Below are 21,125 nucleotides of genomic sequence, written 5' to 3' on the forward strand. Positions count from 1 at the left end.
ACACCAGACGATTCAATGCACCAACGATTGATGAAGTAGCCATTGTTGTGGTTGGCGAACAGTTTCAGTCCCGAGACATTGTTTTGTATCGTAGAAATGAGAATTTACAACGTATTTCAGAACTCCATCGCTGTTATGATGCATTGCAATACCCCATTTTGTTTTGGAGAGGGGACGATGGCTATCACATCAACATACCAATGATAAATCCAACAACTGGTACATATACATTTTATTTTGTTTAACACGTTCGCGTTCATTTGAATTTAGCGGGTGGCTGCCAGATAATCACTTAATTTTTCCATACAAAATTGAAGAGCGGGAATTCCCGCTTTTTTTCTACAGGTTAATTTTTTTAAATAGTCTGAACAAATTAGGGAATTCCCGCCATTACCACATGAATTTCCTATGCACTTTTGTCGGGATTTCCCGCATTTCGTTTTATTGAAACTTCCTCTCAACAAACCACAAATGACTGGCACGTTAACTTTGAATGGGGATTCCCCAAATTAAATTTGTTTGAATTGCGGTTGGCCTGTCAGGGATGGTAGTTCACGACTTTACCAACACTAAAAATGTGCAGTGATAAGAAGTGAACCATTTTTGACAGTAGCGCGGGAATTCCCGCAATTGTTTTATTGAAGGAAACATGAATGACGGGAATTCCCGCAATTTACGTGTGTGCTAAATATGATTTATAAATCATTTTCATTCGCTAATTAATTTTTGCAATACAGGTCAAGAATCAACAAAAAAAGTCAGTGCGATGAATTTTTATTCGTACCGATTGATGATTCGCCCTCAAGAAACAAATTTTATTTTGCGATGCAATCAACTTTCGCATCAATATATCGTCGATATGTACGCCAAAATTGAAAGTGAGCGATTAAATTTCATCCGTTACAATCAATCCCGATTAAGATCAGAGGAATACATACATTTGCGTGACGCAATAATCAATGATGTAAATGTGAATGATATCGGCCGTTTAACAATTTTACCATCATCATATGTTGGTAGTCCACGTCATATGCATGAATATACGCAAGATGCGATGACATATGTACGAAATTATGGACGACCGGATCTATTCATAACATTTACGTGCAACCCGAAGTGGGTCGATGTGTCTGATTGTTTACTTGATGGTCAGGTGCCAAAAGATCGGCATGACATAACTGCCCGTGTATTCCAACAAAAATTGAAAAAATTAATGGATCTGATTGTCAAACTCCGTGTATTTGAAAAAGGGCGGTGCTTTGAGTATACCATAGAGTGGCAAAAAAGAGGCTTACCTCACGCACATATTTTGATTTGGTGCGTAAACAAAATAACCCAAGATATGATTGATACCGTCATATCGGCCGGAATTCCAGATCAAACCATCGACCCAGGATTATTCGAAGTTGTCACGAAAAATATGATTCACGGTCCCTGTGGTGATATTAATCGAAATTCACTTTGTATGATTGATGATAAATGTTCGAAACGTTTTCCAAAGCAATTGATTGCTGAAACAATTACAGGAGATGATGGATATCCACAGTATCGTCGACGATCAACTGAAGACAACGTTTAATCAACTGTAATTAAAATTAAAAATCAAGATGTTGAAATCGATAACCGGTGGATAGTTCCGTACTCACCGATGCTGTCAAAAATGTTCAACGCTCACATCAATGTAGAATATTGCAATTCTGTAAAATCAATCAAATATATTTGCAAGTATGTGAATAAGGGCAGCGATATGGCTGTTTTTGGAGTGGCTCCTGAGAATAATCATGACGATTATATTAGTACGAATGAAGCTGTATGGCGTATTTTATCGTTTCCAATTCATGACAGACATCCGGTTGTTGTACATTTGGCAGTTCATCTTGAAAACGGCCAACGTGTTTACTACACTGCTGCAAATGCCGAACAAAGAGCAGTAGAGCCACCAGTAACTACACTGACAGCTTATTTCCAGTTATGTGAAACTGATGAATTTTCCAGGACTTTGCTATATTCGGTAGTGCCTCACTATTTCACATGGAATGCATCAACAAAAAATTTCAACGTCGCAAACAAGGCACACCTGTTGATGGTTATCCAGGTATTTTTCGAACAGATGCTTTGGGACGCATTTATACAGTTAGTCCAGCTAATGTTGAATGTTTTTACTTGCGACTTTTGTTGGTGAACGTACATGGACCTAAATCATTCCGAACTGTTAATGGTCAATTGTGCGCAACATACCGTGAAGCATGTCAACACTTGCATTTGCTGGAAGATGATACGCATTGGGATGCTACGCTTCGTGATGCATCAATTGTTTCTCCACCAATTCAAATTCGTAGGTTATTTGCGATCATAATATCAACATGTTTTCTATCAAATCCACTGGAATTGTGGAATAAATACAAAGATTTCATGGCTGAAGACATTTTGATTCGACTTCGACATCGTTCCAATGATCCTGAATTGCTGCTGACATTGGAAATGTATAATGAAGCCTTGATAATGATCGAAGATTTGTGCCTTACGATTGCAAATAAGGCATTAGGGCAACTAGGATCAATCAATTTTTTGCGTTGAGAAGCGCGCCGGGTAACGCTAGTATTAATATAAAATGATTGGAAGAATTTTATGAAGACATTATGGCATCAATAAAGAAATCCGATCGATGTTGTAATCCATTTAAGTTGGAATAACATTTAAGAAAAGTGGGTTTATGTCCAGCAACTGGCATTATTAAAGTAAGTTTGGGACATTGTTGAGCTACCAAGCTTTTTTGATAGCTTCGAATCGCGATATAAAACAACGACGATATATATTTACAAAATATTTATTAATATAAATATATATAATACAACGAGTAGAAAGTTACGTGGCTGGTGGTTTATTAGATGAAATGCCTGCCTGTCTGCAGGTAGCGAATGTAAGAACCGAACTAGAAAATAATGCGTGTGCCGGTATCGAATGTAAAAAGCGAACTAAAACTAAGATGCTAGGCTTAGGCAAAGCTAAGCTTAATTGTTCTAACATGTATGTATGTATAAACATATTAAAGGATAAAGGGAAATGAGGAATTAGAATAACGAGTAATGTGTGGTGGATATGCACAATTAGAGTGACCAGATAACAATTAATATAAAATATTAAATATTTACAATGTTTTCTCACCACAGTTGGTGGAATATTTGTGTGCGTATTAATTTAGTTAACTTAAGTATAAATAATAACTTAAGATTAATGCTACTCATTATTGGTAGTTCCATAGTGAAAGGAGCTGCTCCGAACATCCTCCACCCGTTGAAAGGTCTAACTTTCAAAAGAATCTTTGACAGGTAAAACGCACAGTTTGTTGATAGCTCGACGCATCATGCCGGTAGACGTACGAAGAACGGCTACTCTTGCAACCCCGTCTGTCCCAGTGACAAGTTCTGTAACTCGAGCCAAGGGCCATTTAAGAGGTGCTGAATTTTCGTCTTTGATGCATACGATGTCATTGACTTCAATGTTTGGGTGTGGTTTACGCCACTTCGCTCGTTGTTGTAGAATAGTAAGATATTCTTCACTCCATCGCTTCCAAAATATCTGTTGTATGTAGGTAATCTGCTGCCAGCGATCTAAACGATTGCAGTTTAGATGCGTGAGGTTCGGCTCAGGAATAGCGATAAGAGGACCACCAATAAGAAAATGTCCGGGCGTCAGTACATCAAGATCTTCTGGATTTTCTGAAAGTGGTACAAGAGGTCTTGAATTAATTACTGCTGAGATTTGACATACTAAGGTGCGTAATTCTTCAAAACCAAGAAGAACCAACGGAGCGATAGAAGTGCTTTTTTGCCATTTTTACTGCTGCCTCCCACAGACCACCAAAATGTGGTGATCGAGGAGGAATAAAACGCCAATCTATCTCATTATTAAGGCAGTAAGCGTGAACTTGATTGCGATGATTTTCACTAAGAAATAGCTCGCGTAAATCCTTCAGCTCGTTCTTGGCGCCAACAAAATTTGTAGCATTGTCTGACCAAATGCAACTTGGTATGCCACGAGTTGCTATAAAGCGCTTAAGTGCATCAAGAAACGAGCCTGTTGAAAGATCTTTCACCAGTTCCATCCACACGGCTTTTGTGGCGAAGCAAATGAATACGCTAACATAGCATTTTTGAGGTGCTTTTTTACGCGTTTCGGGTTTGAAATAAAATGGTCCACAGTAGTCTATGCCCGTAACGATAAAGGGCCGTGAAGCATGGATGCGTTCCTTAGGCAAGTCGGTCATGATGTGCTCAATGAGGCGTGGTTTCGATCTGCAACATATGATACATTTTCGTAGAACACTGGCAATAGTTTTCCTGCCACCTATAGGCCAAAATTGCATACGAATGGAGGCAAGTAGAGACTGAGGACCTGCATGGTGATACTTTCGATGAAAATGAGTGATTATTGACGACGTCAGTGGGTGATCTTTTGGTAAAATCATTGGATGACGTGCCTCAAAGTCTAATGTTGAGTTCTTTAAAAGACCTGCAACTCGTATAATTCCAAAATCATCCAAAAATGGCGATAACGAAGCGATTTTACTTGATGTGTGTACAAAGTTGTTCTCCTTCAGGGCGACGATTTCTGACCACAATTGTGCTCTTTGGACTAGGCGTATGAGCAATTGAGTCCCACGATGGATATCTGTAGTTGTGAGCTGTGATCCTTTCGACTTTATAAATTTGTATATGTATCCAAAGATACGCTGCATTGTTCCGAACGAGTTGATATATTTGAACGAAAAAGTTATGTCGGGTCTATCAGATGAGATGTGCAAAACCTTTTGACGAGTTTCTGGTAGAGATATGTGAGATGCGCATGGTTGTGGCCATGATGATTCGACGTTTTCCAAAAATTGTGGACCATACGTCCAAAGCCTTGACCTTAGAAGCTCCTTTGGTGTAGCGCCCTTTGATAGGATGTCAGCAGGATTCATGGAGGTGGGAAAGTAACGCCACTGCATGCCTTCAGTTAATTGCTGTATAGCGCAAATTCGATTGGCAACAAATACGTTGAACTTTGAGGGTTCCTGTCGTAGCCATGAGAGAACCACTGATGAATCCGACCAGCAGTAATAAGAACAATCAAATATATTCATTTTTCTTAATTCAGATAGTAATTGCGCCAGTAAGGCGGCTGCGCAAAGCTCTAATTTGGGCACTGTCAGCGTCTTAAGAGGAGCGACACGAGCCTTGGAACACAACAAGTGGACTTTAATGTCATTATCCTTAACTGAGCGAACGTAAACACAAGCGCCGTATGCTTCCGGGCTGGCATCACAAAATGCATGTATTTGAACAGTAGCGCCAGGCTGAAGAACATAGCGCGGAAATGAAGTATGTTGAAGATCAACAAAATCGTTACAAAATGCTAACCATGCTGTGCATATGGAAAGTGGTAAACTTTCATCCCAATCGAGCTTGTCTCTCCACATCCTTTGCAACAGTATTTTAACTCTAGTAAGTGTAGGACCAATCAGACCTAATGGGTCGTAGAAGCGTGCTATGGTAGACAATACGGAACGCTTGGAACATTTTTCCGATGTTTGCTGAGGTTTATATTTAAACAAAAAGACATCCTTCGATGGATTCCAAACAAGTCCAAGAGTTTTGACAATATCGCTGGATTCATGGAAACTAAGAAGACTTTCTCTATCAGCAACAGGAATTTTGCTGAGAACATCTGAGTTCTTAGAGCACCACTTTCTTAACTGAAAGTTACCTTTAGAAAGTACGTTTGTAGTTTGTTATTGCCTTGTTGTACCTCCTCTAATGAACTTCCTCCGGAGATAAGATCATCTACATAGAAACCGCGAAGAACGAATTCTGAACCAAGTGGATAAGATGAGGATTCATCTAATGCTAGCTGATGCATAGTCCGTATAGCCAAGAACGCAGCAGGCTTGGTGCCGTATGTGACAGTGTCTAACTTGTATATACGTAATTTTTCTTCTGGGGAATCTCGCCATAGTATGCATTGAAGCATATTATCTGGAGGTGTTACGCGAACGCATCGATACATCTTGCAAATGTCCCCAGTGAGTGCAATTGGAAAGGTACGAAAACGAACGAGAATGTTGAAAAGTTTGGGTTGAATGGTAGGACCAGTCATGAGTATGTCATTTAGTGATAACCCTGAAGTTGTAGCCGCAGAACCGTCAAAAACAACTCGCAACTTCGTCGACGTACTATCATCCTTAATAACGCAATGATGAGGTAGAAAGTACTTGCACTTGGAAATCATTCCTTCAGAAACTAATGACATATGACCAAGGTGCTCATATTCCTTCATAAATGAGCTATATTTCGCCTTCAAATTAGGATTTCTACTAAATTTGCGTTCAATATTCTCGAATCTGCGTCTAGCAGCTAAATATGAATCTCCAAGTGAATCTAAGCTGCACTTAATGGGTAAGCGAACCGAATACTCACCCGAAGGTAAGCGTGAATAATTATTTTTGAAATGTTCCTCACAGTCGAGATCTTCTTTACAACTTTTGGTAATTGGTTCATGAACAAGTTCGATTTCCCAAAAGTGGCGAACTAATTTGTCTACCTGCATATCGTTATCAATTCCACTAGAAGATCTCTGGCTTACAATAAATGTAGATAGTTGAGGAGTTTGCTGCCAACCACCAGATAAAACCCATCCCAGTCGAGTTTTTTGAAGAATGGGCAATCCAGGTGCCAACTTTATCTGCCCCACACAAATGAGTTCGAAGAACAGTCCTGCTCCGATGAGCATATCGATGCGTTGTGGTATGTTGAAAGCAGGATCGGCTAGTTGGATATTCGAAGGAACATTCCAATCATCGGTCATGACTGAAGTTCCCGGTTGATTATCAGTAATCGTTTGAGCGACAAGAGCAGTAATGTTTGTTGAGTAATCTGAAGTCCGCGACTTTAGTACGAGATTAACTGAGCATCCGTCTGTTGGAAAATTGGCATCTCCAATTCCAGAAACTGAAGCGAAGGATTTAGATTTAGACAGTTGAAGTTGTCCAAAAGTGAGCGACAAGGTACGAAAGTTCCGGCACGATTCTTTACTAAAACGATAGCAGTAGCTAAAAGCACAACATCAGATGGAGATCGGGAAGCAGAGATGTCAGGCTGCGTTGGCAGCGTTGCAGTCATGGCATTAGCTTGGACAGAGTTCGATATTAATGGTAAATCGTTACTATTAGCTGATGGTAAACGATTAAAATGTAAAAGCGTGTGATGCTTTGAATGACATTTTCGACAATTACTAGATTTGCAGTCTCGCATCTGATGGCCTTTCTTTAAACAGTTTAGACATAGTAAAAGTTTCTTAACTTCTTTCTGACGAATATTAGGCGAAAGATTTAAAAACCGTTGGCAATTATAAATCAAATGTTCAGCATTTCCACAAAATGCGCAAACACCCAGTAAGCTATTTGAAGCAACAAAGGATTTTCTTTGATGTGTACTCACGGTTTTTCCAGTTTTACCAAATGTTTCAGCTTGTGTTTGTAATGCATGCTCTACGTTCTCGAGGGTACGACATCGATGTTCTAAAAATGCAGCTAATGATTCCCACGATGGTAACTCGTTTATTGACGAACTTTCTTCCCATTTTGCTTGAGTTACTTTGTCCAACTTTTGAGTTAAAAACTGTACCACTATGCAGTCCGCTATTTGCTCTTTGGAGCCAAGTGACTGCAACGCACATATATGCGAATTGACCTTGTCCGACAACGCTCGCAGCTTGCTGACAGTACCATCTGCTTTGTCCATCCCGAAAATCTCCCTGATATGTGCCTGAAAAATAAGACGTTTATTATCAAATCGTTTAATGAGAAGATCTAATGCGATTTTATAATTAGCCTCATTTATTTCCAACGATCGTATGGTGTCAAGAGCAGCACCACTCAAGCAGGAACGCAAATGTTGCAATTTGTCCACATCGCTTAGGTCGCTGTCCTTATCGATGACTGATATGAACATCGAATAGAAATTTGTCCACTCTATATAACATCCACTGAATTTCGGCAACGTTAATTGAGGCAAACGAGAACGATTAGTATTCACTATAATAGGCTGGAATTCATTGCTGTTCATTTTAAATGTGGAACAATGTTGAGAAGCGCTACGCTTTCCAATTTCAGTTTGACGAGGTTAGGTGATCAGCGCGGTAACGTATTGCGGTTAACCGTACTGAACCGTTGAAGAAATTAGCGGCACCCGATAAACGGTGCTTACGGTTTTAAGTTACGTTAGAAATGTTTTCGCTTAAATACCCAAATTTACCGTACTAGCGCTTTCTAGAAATCACGCCACTATTTTGCCACAAATCAAATAGGTTTTAAACCACGAGTTTGATTTATCAATTGTTCACTGCAAGATATGTCCACACTAATGTTACACTAGCACGGTGGCGCACGAACTAATAGTTTGATAGTTAATGTTAAGTTTAACTTTATCACCAATAAACACACACAGCGATCACGTCGGGGTCACCAAAATGTTGAGCTACCAAGCTTTTTTGATAGCTTCGAATCGCGATATAAAACAACGACGATATATATTTACAAAATATTTATTAATATAAATATATGTAATACAACGAGTAGAAAGTTACGTGGCTGGTGGTTTATTAGGTGAAATGCCTGCCTGTCTGCAGGTAGCGAATATAAGAACCGAACTAGAAAATAATGCGTGTGCCGGTATCGAATGTAAAAAGCGAACTAAAACTAAGATGCTAGGCTTAGGCAAAGCTAAGCTTAATTGTTCTAACATGTATGTATGTATAAACATATTAAAGGATAAAGGGAAATGAGGAATTAGAATAACGAGTAATGTGTGGTGGATATGCACAATTAGAGTGACCAGATAACAATTAATATAAAATATTAAATATTTACAATGTTTTCTCACCACAGTTGGTGGAATATTTGTGTGCGTATTAATTTAGTTAACTTAAGTATAAATAATAACTTAAGATTAATGCTACTCATTATTGGTAGTTCCATAGTGAAAGGAGCTGCTCCGAACAGACATCATTTGTTATGCAGTTCGTGTCGAAAAGAAGCTTCAAAATTAGTCAAGGAACAACCAAAAACTAGTGATGATCCTAATGTTGATGCAAGTGACCATGAAGATGATTTTATTGACAACAATGAGAACAGTGATAATCCATTATGAAGCTAGGCATCCCAAGTTAGCGCTGCAACTCAATTACTCATTATAAACTATGCATTGCGACTGTTGAATCAATCGCCGATTCCTTCAAAAAAATTGAATGATTATCAATTTTTAAATAATAAAATAAATCAGATATCTGACAGCTTAAAAAAAGTTTGCTCTCAGCTGCCGATGAAGGATCTATCGACGACGATGCCGAAAATTTTCGCTCCTTAATTAAAATGCTGCATGACAAATTCAGTGATAAAGAAATGGATAAGTCTTTAAAAATACAAATTTTGACATTGTTACCTAAAAAATAGAGTGAAAGGCGTATTTGTGAAACCATGAATACATCACGACATTGAACAACGGTAGCAAAAAAGCTAGTTGAAGAAAAGGGTCTACTTTCAACACCTGAATCGAAATTAGGTAGGTATAGTGTAGAATTGATGAGATTTCTGGTACATCTGAAGGCTAAATTACTTAACATTTTTTGTATAGGGAGGACAATGACTCATCAAATGTTAATAAAAATTGAGATTTTTTAAAAAAATTGAAAATTTGATTTTCAAAATTCGCTTCTTTACGACCGAAACATTGTGTGTTAGCAGGAGCAAGTGGAACACACACCATCTGTGTATGTACGATCTATCAAACCTTTAAGTTGATGATGCTTGGTAATTAACAAATTAATTAATAATTATAAGTGTGTGAATTTTCTGTTTATTTAATAACTTTTCTTTTAGGTGCAAATCATCATTCTTTAACAATAAATACGGAAAAGTCCATGAAACACTATAGTGATTGTTTGGACTTGATGATTTGTGAGACTCCATCGGTCCAATGCTATTTGGGTGGATGTAACAACTGCCCAGGAGTAGAAGAGTTGAGTAACATTCTACTAACATGTTTTGAGAATCAGGAGATCGAGAATATTACGTATAAATATTGGATATCAAAACCGAGAAGTAGTTTGGAAACTTTTATCAAACCTACAGAAGAATTTATTGAAAACTTTTGTAGTGAACTAAAAGATCTTTTACCTCACTCATTTATTGCTAAAGAACAAGCCAAATTTTTGAAAAAATTTAAAGAAACATTGAAACCAAATTAATTTGTCATTATATGTGATTTCGCAGAGAATTATGCGTTTGTAGTACAAAATGCAGCATCTGGTTTTCACTGGAATAATAACCAAGCAACAGTTTTTCCGGTGGTTATTTATTACAAAGTAAATGATGAACTTGAACACAAAAGTTTAGTAATTATTTCAGACTGTAATAATCACGATGCCGCTGCTGTTCATGTTTTCATCAAATTAAGAAATGATTATGTAAAAAGTCTTCCTGAATGCTGTAACAAGATATACTATTTTTCCGATGGGGCTCCTCAACAGTTCAAAAACTCTAAAAATTTTGTGAATTTATATTATCATGAAGATGATTTTGATATTCCTGCTGAATGGCATTTTTCTGCGACTGCCCATGGCAAAGGTCCGTGTAATGGAATTGGTTTCATTATCAAACGACACGTAGCGAGAACCAGTCTCCAACTTCCAGTTGATAAACAAATAACAACACCGATAGAATTTTTTGAATGGGCATCTAATCCGAATAACTTACCAAATATTCGTATCATAGTTAAGTTCTCTCCAGAAAAAGATTATAATACAGCATTAACTGATTTAAATGACAGATTTTTGAAAACGAAACCAATTGTAGGAACTCAACAACTACCTTGCATAATTCCGGACAAAAATGGTTGTTTGTATGTTAAAAAATTTTCAAACTCTACTGAACATACAATTTGTAAAATATTTAAACGCCAGAGAAAAAATTTTTTATTTTTTTTTAGTAAATAAAAAAATATAAAAAAATCGCCCCACTCCGGGATTAGCAGGGATAGTTGTCAAATTAATTGAAGTTTGTTTTAAGGAAAAAAATGGCGAACTTCCAAAAAAAAATTACGATTTTACTTAAAAAAACCGATTATTTTATATAATTGATCGTGTTAAATTTTTTTCGTGTATTTTTTCGAAAAGTTCATTCAAAATTAAAATTTAAAAAAAATGTCGCCAAAGTTATGGATATTTGAAAATAAAAAAGCCATTTTTTAGCAAAAAATATCACAATTCATAACTTTTTTGAAGTTAGACAAAAAATTTTGAAAAAATTCTCAAAAATGATTTTCAAAGGGTAGAGAAGGATGGATAAGTTTCAGCAAAATCTAAAGAGGTCGGGTTCAAAAGTGGTCGATTTGGTATGGAATACCCCATATGTAGTATGTATTATGCCGTTTTAGAATCCAATAGGATATGCTAAAGATTGGCGTCGCCGCGTTAGTACGAATCATAGAAATTAACTTGGAAGAATTTTTCATTAGCGTTAATTTAATTAATTAATAAAATTTAAAAAATTATAACTTAATGCGGTTTATTAAAAATATTGTTCAAATTGTTCGTTATCTTAATTAAGATAAGAAAAGAAATATGTAATACTTAAGATCAAGAAAACACACAGTCCACTAATTTTAAATAATCATTTCTTTCCCTCGGCAATATCTTCAAAAATAAGTAAGCCGAGTCAGTAAAGCCGAGATATTGTAATACATGAATATGTTAAAACACATACAGTTACTGAACATAAATATCTATGTTCAAATATGTTGAACATACATACATATAGTACATATGTAAGTACATAAACAGACACGTGCATTTAAATGCAATGCGCATCCAATAAAAATAAAATTGCATGAGTAAGCACAAGCCATAACTTTACTAATCAGATAACATTAAACACACATGTATTGAGTTGTACACTTAAAAACGACCCCATATCATGCAGCATAACTAATATGTTGCAATACATACAAACATATATATATAAGTTATCGGGCCTTTTACTTCGGCACCGAAAAAAATATTCCTTAATTTTTTGTAAGATCCTTATGACCTTCTTTATTCAAATATTAAATTGCAACTGATTTTACATTTTATACATATGCTAAAAAGTAACCTTTTTCTACCTGTTGCGTCAAGCGACAAATGTAAACCTAAAATAAAAATAATAAATGAATTGTAGAAAAATGAATTATAAAAATTATAAAATATTGAATTATATTATTATTATATACTTACCTTGATAATACATTTGTAGTACTAAAATATTACTTACCTTACTTACCTCAACGTAATCTTCTACAATATTTAACGAAAGTTGAAAATTACTATACTTACCCCTTTTTTAATACATATGAACATTACCACTAGTTTAAGCCGTTAGTTTTAAGATTTAGGCTAAGCAACTAAATGAAATTAAATAAATGCTCTATTGTAATTGAACCGTGGAATCGACCGGACGCGTTCTCATTTTTTACCATAATTTTCTATCGACAGGCAATTAGGCTTCTTTATTTTATTCGCGCATTCTCTAAGTTATATTATCGCTTCTCAAAAACGCTTGAGAATTTTCACTACCTGCACCTTGACTTACAATTCTTACGAATTGTAGCCTTAGCGGCTCGTGTCGGATGTTACTTCCTGTTGTTGCAATTGTTAGCGTCAGCTATAACAAAAAATAAATAAAAACAATAATGAGTGCTTTGCAGCCTCACCAGCAAGGCCGTATGAATCCCTTGAATGCCTATTTCAGTTTTATCGGCCCAACTACAATAACAACTACTGGCAATATAAAGAGTACCGGCGATGATGAGTCATGGCGGCGATCAGCAGAAAAGGAAACGCAGCAAAGAACGCAGTCGACAAAAGCAGCAGAAAACAACAATCGGGCAACAAATGCGCTGACAGCAACCAGTGTGCAGGTACCAGCTAGTGCGCAGGCAACAAAGAAAATCACAACGCATGGTGAGAATGTACCAATAAATAGGTATGTATAGTTTAAAAAAACTAAAACACAAGCTTTTAAAGCACATCAAACTAAAAAGTGAAAAATAATTCTTTGTGTAAACTAACAATAATAATGAAGGAAAAATTCCCGCATTACTAATTACAAATAAGGCGAGATTATTCATTCTCATCACCGCAAGACAAAAGTACATCTGAATGTCACCAGGAAAAAGAGGTTACATGTGACGAAAATGACAAACATACATTAGATGCTGAACCATAGACTTCATGCCACTGTGAATTAATAATTGCAAGCTTAGAGAATGTACCTGCGTCTCCTGACCCTGGTGGTGGATTCGAAAAGAACCAGAGTTTTTCCAAAATATGAATAGTGACTTCTCTGAAACTTCTTCAAGTTTTCCAGATTCAAAGGATAAAACGAAAACTAGATACTTATTTAAAAACATTTTTATTCGTAAATTGACAAATGGTGAGTCTTTATACTGTTATTTCTGCCGTCTATTTAATACCACTACTGGTACTGGACATAATTTAAGTTCTCGTAATGGATATAAAGATTGGAAGCATATAAGTAACTTATTAATACTTAGAGCATGATAACAGTTTACAGCACAGGGAATTTATGATGAATTATGTTGCAAGAATGAAAACTACTGGACGAATTGATACTGACTTGCTGTCCCAATACTTATAATACAGAAATTAACTATTGGAAGAATGTGCTTAGGAGGATTGTTGCAGTAGTGACATTTTTGTCTTCAAGAGATCTTGCTTTTCGTGGCGATAATGAGTCATTAGGATTGCAAAATAATGGGAATTATTTTGGATGCTTAGAACTGATTAGTGAATTTGATCCTTTTCTTGCTGATCACATGAAAAACTGCGGAAATCGTGGAAAAAGGAAGTACATCATAATTATCGGCAAATATTTGTAATAAAAACCATTGTCAGAGAACTTAAATCAGCAAAATACTATTCTATTAGCGTAGACTCTACGCCAGATCTGCCCCAGGATGACCAACTAACTTTCATAGTTAGATACGTAAAAGACGGACAGCCTTTTGATTTATGCAATTTTTGCCTATGGATAAACATAATGCGCAATATATAGCAGATACCAGTTTAAACTCTTTTCAAAGCCTTGATATTCCTATAAAAGATTTTCGCGGGCAGAGCTATGACAATGCATCAAATATGTCTGGAAAGTACTCTGGTGTTCAGTCAAGAATAAAAGAAATTTACGAATTTGCGATTTACGTTCCATGTGCGGCACATTCGCTAAATTTAGTGGGTGTTCAGGCTGTTGAGTATGTGACTGAAGCGGCATCATTCTTTCAATTTGTATAAAAATTGTTCAATTTTTTCTCGACTTCAACAAAACGATGAAAAATTTTGACAGAGCATTTAGGAGCAAATAGAGTCCTAAAGTCTCTTTCGGGAACTAGATGGTCTGCACGTGCCAATGCTATTAATGCTTTGCAAAATGGTTATTCAAATATTTCTGAAACATTGTCCTTAATCGCAAGTGACACCAATCAGGCCCTTAGCCTAGAAAAAAAAGGGAAATATGGAAAGATCTTTTGGGAATTATGAATAAAACAAGTCTAAGTTTACAGAGTAGCACCCTGACCAAGGCCGTTGTAACGAAACTTTTCGAATCTCTGATCAGTTATCTCAATACCGCACGCAATAATTTTGATCAGTACGAAACGGCTGCTAAAGAAAACAATCCATTATTTGACTACAAAGATACATTTGAAAGAAAAAAAAATTGCAGCACAAGCATCACTTCTTTTGAAGCATCATCAGAGACTGCACAGTTGAGAGACAAGGATAAGTTTCGTGTAGATACTTTCATTCCCATAATTGACACATTAAATACACATTTAAAAAAACGTTCGGCAGCATACCAAGAAATTTATAGTCGATTTAGTTTTCTTTGTCAGTTAACAACAATTGAATCTGACGAGTTGATCAAAAAATGCAAAGAATTTTCAGAATTTTATCATGAAGACATTAATGCAGATGAGCTCAAAACAGAATGTTTTCATTTAAGCCAATATTTAAAAAACAGAGCAAAACAATCAACGGATTTAAATATCTCAAACTTACATAACGTAATAAAATCAGATAAATCGGAAGAAACTTTTCCAAATGTAGAAATTGCTAATAGAATATTTCTTTGTCTAATGGTTACCAATTGTAGTGGGGAGCGGTAGCAGCTTAAGAGAATAAAAAATGAATTGCGAACGACAATATTACAAGAACGACTGAGCAGTTTGACAATTATGTGTATAGAAAGTGATATCTTTCAAAAAAATTTACTTTAAACATATAATAGAAGATTTTGCTCAACAGAAATTCCGAAAGAAATCGTTATCTTAATATCGTAATCACACTCACACACACCCACACACACAAACACACACACCTACACGCATCATCATTAATGACATTTATATCATACTGTATTTGATTACCTTTATTAAATGTAAAAAAAAATTAGTACGAGTATAAGTCGCTTTTTTTTACTTTCAAAAAGGGCCCCAAATTCTTGTGTGCCCAAGGGCCGCAGCTTGGTTTAAGACGGCCCTGTTGATGACTTTACGAATTATTACTTCTTAGTAGAATCATTTTTTCTAAAGCTTCACTGTTACATGAGGTTTTACCTGTCAATTTTGAACAGTCTAGTTCTTTAATTCGAATACCGTCCAAAGATCTACAACGACTGAGTGCTACATAAGCTTGTCCAACAGCAAATAGTCGAGAGCACAGATAAATTATTGAATGATCTATTGTACAACCTTGCATCTTATGAACGGTCGACGCCCAACTCAGTATGCTATTTAAATCTCACCAAAACTAGTTTTATATTGATGTTGCATACTTTTAAGCGCATCTTTTTGGTGAGCTGCTTAAACTTACTGTCGCCTTCCACTTAAAAAAGTTACAAACATACTGTGCCCAAAAAATAAGGTGACATTGTATTTATTTTGAAAATTCTTTATTTATTCTTCCAAATCAATTTCATTCCCTTCAAAGGAGTCCTCTCCCGATGCAATGCACTTATGCCAACGAATTTTCCAATCTTCGAAACACTGGTTGTAGTCACTTTCCGGGTTGGCCTTCAGTTCCGTCTTCGCTGCGGCTTGAATCTCCTCTATCGTATTAAAACGGTGTCCCCGGAGCGGTATTTTGAGCTTGGTGAACAGCCAGAAGTCGCACGGCGCCAGATCAGGTGAATACGGTGGTTGCGGAACGATATGGGTTGAGTTTTTGGCGAAATGATCACGAATTACGAGGGCGGTATGGGATGATGCATTATCGTGGTGTAAAAACCAAGAATTGTCTTTCCACAATTCCGACCTTTTTAGGCGGATAGCGTTACGCAAACGACGCATAACGTTCAAATAACATGCCTTGTTGACTGTTTGACCGGTTCGAAGGAAATTGTAATGCACAACACCACGATAATCGAAGAAAACAGTCAACATGACCTTGATTTTTGAGCGACTTTGGCGCGATTTTTTTGGTCTCGGCTCTCTTTTGGCACGAAAAAAATGGTATTGGGCATTAAAAATGGTATTGGCTTAGCTTTTCGATATGCCAACTTCATCAGCAAGGTATCTAACTGTTAATCGACGGTTTTCCAACACCAAATCTTTGATTTGTTCACGGCCGTCTTGGAACTCACTATACCACTTGTAAACATTTTTTTTAGACATAGCCTCATCACCAAAGACTTTCTGCACCATCCTCAACGTATCCGCAGCAGAAAATTGATTCCGTAAACAAAATTTAATGCAAAATCTTTGCTCAACAAATTTCGACATCGTAAAAAACGAAAAACTCACTTTTAGCAGCTCACAAAACGACACATATCTTAAACACTAATGAATATTTTGACATGAAATTTGACATAACTGTGACTGACAGTACTACCAACTTAAAAAATAAAATAATTCTCCAAATCCTTCGACGCGCGCAGTTTAAATTCCAATGTCACCTTATTTTTTGGGCAAAGTACATACAAGTGAAGCTAATAAAAGTGTATTAATAAAAAACTACGTTAGTACTTCCTACAAATAATTATATGTGCATAACTAGGTTCTCTGTTTTTCGCCATATATGAAAAACTATCCCGTTTCTGAAATGGAGCAATTCTTTGGTGATATGTTGTTGTTGTGAATTTACCAAAATATTTGCTTTCTCCTCTCATTCGTTGTACCGTTGCTTTCAATATGTGCGTGAGCTTTCGGTGCTGTGTTGTAAATAATTATATGTGCACATCGCAACTGCTGATAATAGCGTTTTCGGAAGTTAAGTTGCAAAAATTAGTTTGAGATATTGGGTTGTCAAAAAAGTCTTACGGTATTTTTATTGAATCAATTCGTGTGGCACCCATACATGGAGCTTCTTAGTGACTCCAAGCTTCTTCAAATGGTTTTTAACGGTTTGATGGCTACTATGCCGGTCTTTTTCGACCAATTCAGCGATTTTATCGCAATTTTCGACGACAGGCCTTCCGGAGCGTGGCGCATCTTCGACCACCTCTACACCAGAACGAAAACGTTGAAACCATCGTTGTGCGGTGGAAATGGAAACTGTATTGGGTCTATGGATCTTCTTTGGTTTGATTAAAAAACGTGCTTCAACTTTTGGTTATGGTAATACTTTTTATTTGGAAAAGTGGCATGTTCTAACTGGATATGCGTAAAAGAATGATGTGATCTCTGTAAGAAAGAATAATGACAGTTCTGCTAACTGCGATGCAGATACATAAATTAATGAGTGCTGCCAAACCATCGAATTGGTGGTGCTGCCCTTGGCTGACAGGTGTGTTCGCGTACTACACTGCCACAACCAGCCCCCCTTTCAATCTGTGTGTGCTTACAGACACAGACGTTTAGGGAATCGAACTTTTCTTCCCAGGCGAGTTGTGGCTTTACTTGAGGGTCGCTGGTCTCAGCTGGAGTAGGCCCTGCGTTCTCGACGATAATGTTGTTGTTGTCGGTAAATGCCGCTTTCAGCCTGTCGATTGAAATTTTTCTAATTTTGTTTCGGATGTCCAGCGTAAAATATTTCGGATGACGTTTGATTACTGCGAATGGTCCGCCGTACGGCTGCTGCAGTGGTGGTCCAATTGCGTCGTTTCGCACGAAGACTTGCATACATTGATGGAGTTCCTTTTGTATAAATGGTTTTATTTTTGTGTGGTGTGCCGTTTGCGTCGGTCGTATCGATTCCATTGCATGTCTGAATTCTTGAACAAACTCTGCTTCGTTTTGGTACGGCTTCGGTTCGGTAAAAAATTCTGCTGGTAGGCGCAAGCTTTTTCCGTAAACTTATTCCGCCGGTGCTGCCTTTATGTCCTCTTTAAATATTGATCGAAGTCCAAACATGATGAGCGGTAACTCGATTGCACATTTTCGCCGATCTTTACATTTTAGTGCTGCTTTTAGTGTACGATGAAAACGCTCTACTAAACCGTTGGCTTGGGCATGATATGCGGTTGTGCGGAGGTGACGTATACTTAGTCTTTCGTTAAGCTGCTTAAAAACTTGACATTCAAATTGTCGCCCCTGGTCCGTTGTAATTTTAGAAGGTACACCAAATCGCGCGATCCATGTTTCTATGAGCGTGGTGGCGACAGTTTCAGCCGTTATGTTCTTGATAGGTGCTGCTTCTGGCCATCGCGTAAATCTGTCGACGATCGTTAGTAGGTCCGGGTGTGGCCGCTGAATTTTCGATATTTGGCATGGTATGCACTGCCTTGCCCATGTTGCAACGTCCTGGTGAATGTTGGGCCAGACGAATCTTTGTTTGATGAGTCGGGTAGTCGCTCGAATACCAGGATGTGCAATGTCGTGTGTAGCGTTAAAAATTGTTTTGCGACATGACTTCGGAATGTAAGGTTTGCATTTGTTGTTTGAGATATGGCAATATATCTGTTGTGCTGAATTGAGCACGGGCATCTTAGTCAAAATTATGCTGTAGCGGTCGTTCCCTTGTAGAATGGATTTCAGCTCACTGTCCGCATTCTGTTCTGCCGCAATGACCTCGTAGTCGATAGGTTCGCGTTGCATTACATTGATGTGTGAAAGGAAATCGGGTACTGTGTTTTCTTTACCCTTTACGTAACGTATGTCAGTCGTAAATTGGCTGACGTAATGCAAGTATCGGAGGTGTCGTGGCTCTGCCTTTTCGGGTTTCTGTTTAAAAGCGAAAGTGATTGGTTTGTGGTCGGTGTAGATCGAGCAACATCTACTTTCGAGTTGGTCGGCGAAGTATTTAACGCTTTTATATACGGCGAACAGCTCTCTTGAGTATGTACTCCAATTACGTTGAGATGTTGTTAACTTGCGGGAAAAAAATCCTAGGGGCTGCGCTTCGTCGTTTTTTATTTGGTGCAGCACGCCTCCGATACAGTTGTCTGATGCATCGACTGATAGTGTGAGTTGTGCGTTTTCTTGTGGATGCGCGAGCAGGGTTGCATTGGCTAATTTTAGTTTAAAATCGTTGAATGCTTTTCGCGACTCTTCGGTCCACTGAATTTTGCGTTTGTCGTTTTTGATGTTGCCCGGAATAAGCGCTTGCAGGATATCTTGAGTATGTGCAACGCCGGGTATAAATCTTCGGTAGAAGTTGATAATTGCTATGAAACGTCGTAGGTCCTTTGCGATGGTTGGTTCCGTGTAAGCGTTTATTGCCTCTACTTTTTCTGGCAGTGGCAAAATACCGTTGGGAGTGACCAAATGACCGAGATACCTCACGTTTGACTGACCAAAACCACATTTATTGCCGTTAACGGTCAATCCGTTTTGCTTTAAACGCTCGAACACAATTCGAAGGTGTTGCTTATGTTGAGCTTCGGTGCAGGACGCGATGCAGATGTCGTCTAGGTATGGTACGACAAAGTCTAATCCTCGAAACACACTGTCGATGTGTCGTTGAAATGTTTGGCCCGCGTTGCATAACCCAAATGTCATGTATCGAAATTCGAATAAGCCGAGCGGAGTTGTTATGGCCGTTTTTTCGATATCATCGGGATGCATGGGTATCTGGTGGTACGCCCTTTCTAGGTCAATAGTTGAAAATATGCTTTTGCCCGCAAATACTTGATGAAATATCTGGATATTTGGAACGGGGTACCTGTCCTTTTCGGTGACGGCGTTTAGTGCCCTATAATCCCCGCACGGTCTCCAGGTATTGTCCTTTTTAGGGGCCATATGAAGTGGCGAAGCCCATTGACTTTTGGACGGCTGGCAAATACCCTTCGCCATCAGGTATTCGAATTCCGCTTTGGCGGCTTTGAGTTTTTCGGGTGTGAGGCGACGTGGTTTTGCGTTCACTGGTGGACCGCTCGTGACGATCTGGTGGAACGTTGTAGTTTTGGCAATGCGTTTATTATGTGACGGTGCGAATAGTTCCTTAAATTCTGAGAGTAATTCTGTGTATTTGTTTGTACCAGTAACAAGTTTAATGCTCTCGTTATACCGTATGCATGTAATCTCGTCGTTTTATAGATTAGTAATTTGTTTTTTAAGTCTACTAGCAGGTCGTTGTGCGTTAGGAAATCCGCGCCGATAATTGGCGATTTTACGTCGGCTATGCAAAGTGTCCATTCAAATGGGCGACGGAGGCCGAAATTTAGTTTCAGAGTTTTCTGTTTCTGTCTGTTCTGTTTGTATTGGCGTTCCATTCGCCGCGTAAATTGACTGGGTAATCGTCGGTTTATGAGTGTTGATTGCTGCGGTTGCTGGGATCACCGATATATCTGCTCCGGTGTCGATGAGGAAATGTTGATTGTCGTAAACGTTTTTTATGAAAAGGCGGAGGTTGTTGTTGCCGTGGCCGAGCTGGCAAGCGCCTCCCATGGCTTAAGCTCGGGGTGCTAGTTTTTTTGGTCCTCCTGTGTGCTATCAGCCGTACGGTCAAACTTGCATGGTGGCCTGCACTTACGAGCGCTCGTCTCGTATTTGTAGTGATACCAGCATGGTGTTCGCGACTTCGTGAACCCGATCGTGTAGGTGTTGGTCTTCGTTGGTTGTCGCGGTGTGGCCATTTGATGTCTCGGAGATCCCGTA

The 21,125-nt window shown here is 38.0% G+C and overlaps 1 protein-coding gene and 1 long non-coding RNA gene across 16 annotated transcripts in view; both read left to right on the forward strand.

Annotated features, from left to right (window-relative positions):
• Nucleotides 1–21,125, forward strand: part of LOC125779099 (glutamate receptor ionotropic, kainate 2) — a 2,985,835-nt gene that overhangs the window by 2,454,494 nt on the left and 510,216 nt on the right. The gene's annotated exons all lie outside the window — the stretch shown is intronic.
• Nucleotides 1,735–16,290, forward strand: LOC125779222 (uncharacterized). The gene is made up of 3 exons (XR_007423191.1): nt 1,735–9,599; nt 9,672–9,847; nt 9,917–16,290. It is a non-coding gene; the product is annotated as an uncharacterized LOC125779222 (long non-coding RNA).

This window comes from Bactrocera dorsalis, chromosome 6 (genome assembly GCF_023373825.1).
Source record: "Bactrocera dorsalis isolate Fly_Bdor chromosome 6, ASM2337382v1, whole genome shotgun sequence".
Classification (NCBI taxonomy): Eukaryota; Metazoa; Arthropoda; class Insecta; order Diptera; family Tephritidae; genus Bactrocera; species Bactrocera dorsalis.